This window comes from Echinops telfairi, unplaced genomic scaffold (assembly GCF_000313985.2).
Source record: "Echinops telfairi isolate 266 unplaced genomic scaffold, ASM31398v2 ScPeMD7_7459;HRSCAF=8497, whole genome shotgun sequence".
NCBI classification, from domain to species: Eukaryota; Metazoa; Chordata; class Mammalia; order Afrosoricida; family Tenrecidae; genus Echinops; species Echinops telfairi.
This window is the reverse complement of record NW_022111359.1, coordinates 902,855-905,234: the sequence shown is the minus strand read 5'-3', so window position 1 is coordinate 905,234 and position 2,380 is coordinate 902,855.

The window sequence follows — 2,380 nt, the reverse complement described above, 5'->3', positions numbered from 1 at the left end:
CAGACTCACGCAACACATGCAATGATGCCAGATGCAGGAAGATCACAGGCCAGTGGGTGGAAAGTCATGTGGATCCAGTGGTGTAAGCATCTCAGGGCTGGCGTGGGTTTCCCAGATGGCTGCTCCAGCTCAGGGTACTAGCGTAGCTCCATGTGTCTTGTCAGCCACAATGTCTCCCAGGGAGTGAGCAGAGAGCGTGTCTCCCACCTCTAAGGAGGAAATACAGGAGTTTCCAGAATCCTCAGGGGGCTATGCCCACACAGAAGCCTCATTGGCTATCATCTGGTTGACAGGCTAGACTCCACCCCTTTGTTCTGAATCCTCAAATTGACACCAGATTATGGAAATACCATATGGGGGGGGTACATGTTTTCTCTTTTGTTTGCCTGTTCTCCATGCGGCGCGCCATGGACACACTGCAGGTGTCCACCATGTCCACCGGCTGGCCTGTGAAAAACGGGGCCACAAGGCTGGGGTGGGGTAGAGGCACAGCTCCCAGCAGACAAGAACACGGAAGCCACCCCAGTCTGACCAGCTGCAAGCGAACTCCGGCATGGGTGGACACAAACGGGGTCCTTGCCGACCCACCTGGGCACCACCAGGACATCCTGGAGCAAGCCACCCAGCCAGTGTCCTTGCCTTCACAAGAAGGGACACATAGAAGCACACAGAGAAGGACCCACCACATGGAATGGTGACTACCTTCCAGTGGACACGTGGGGCCACCGGAACTGATGGGGATGGAGCAGAGAGCTGGCCCTGAGGACGGGTGACAGTGTAAAACAAGAAGTCCCTGTCGCTAACACATTACCCACTCGGGTGGGCACTCTGCAAGGGCAGCCCCAGGACACAGCATGCCAGCTCCTGGGGCTGGGTGTGTCCACCTTGTCCTCCCAGTCTTCCTCCTGAGGATCCTGCCTGGAACAGTGTTGGGGGAAAGGTGTTCCAACAGACAGCCGTCTTCCTTCCTCCGGGTTCCGGGCTCCCGGCAAAGCCCCACTGGGGCAGCTACGGAATTCCATGTCAGCTTGACGGTAGATAAACGTGTAGGGTGGTAGTCACAGCGTGATGGCTATTGACAGTAGCTTCCCCAGCACCACAATGCAGACGCACCGATTCTTCCTCGGTCTTCCGGGATCAGTGTCCAACTTCCACCTGCATATGAGGCAATGGAGAAAACCATGGCGAGGGTCAGGAGCACCTCAGTCCTCAGAGTGACCTCCCTGCTTTTTGACACTCTACAGAGCTCTTGTGCTGCAGGTTTACCGGATGCAACGCACTTCCATGAGCCCCGATTGTGGATAGAAGCAAGACCAAGTCCTTGACAACAACAAACGTTCCTCCATGCATCCTGACGTCACCTATTGGCCCAGTTGTGGGAATTGGGGTCTTCCTGACATTGAGTTGTCATCCACGCCGAAGGCTGGAACCCCTGGTCTTCATCAGCAAGGGCTTCCAGTCCTCCCCACTCCCCGCGAGCACGGCTGCGTCCTCTGCTTGTGCATAAGCCTCCCTTCCCCACTGGTGCCGCACTCGGCTGTCTTCAGAGAATCCAGCTTCTCTGATGAGTCGCTCAGCGCAGATGGTACAAGTCTGGGGAGAGGCTACAACCCTGACGCGACGTTTAAAATCAGGAGACGTATGCATTGCAGCTCACCAGTACACCCCCAAACCTCCCTTCCCCCAGTCCAGTGAAACATCAGCACCTCCATCCCGGACTAGGGGATGCAACCCCAGCCACCCCACCAGCCCTGACAGCCGAACTTGGGCCCTAGCAACAAGTGCTAGCGCTTAGCAACGAATCCCAGCCCTCCCGCCGCGGGCCCCAACTCCCTGGTAACCAGACTTCAGCCCTTAGCAACAGGACCCCAGCCTTAGCAACACATCCCAGCCCACAGTGACCCCAGCACGGGATGCAAATCCCTGACTCCTGGGCTCTGTCCCCAGTGGGAGGCCTTGGTACCATCTGAGGGATGGCGTCCCGCAGACCACCTTCGTAGAGTCGGCTCGTGCTCCATTGGGTCCTCGGTGGCTGGTAGGCCGGTAGATCGCCAGGCCTTTCTTCGGAGGCACTTCCGGCTGGAGAGGAGGACCTGTTTCTTAGCAACTCAGGTGTTTACCATTGGCACCACCCAGCCCCCCCTCTCCAGGGTCTGAGCCCCGTCATTTGAATGGCCCCCGTCTCCCCCACCTTGGGGAGGCGGGGTTAGAAACCACACTTGACCTGTGGTTAACCCTGGGTGAAGGAGGAAGAGTTTACGTGGCGGAAAAATCTGGAAAACGGTATCTATCAGGAATGCCTGCACAGCAGGAGGCGTATCATCAGTGGCACTGAACTTGAAAGGCAAAAGTTGTCCTTGACTTGGAAAAGTGACTCGTT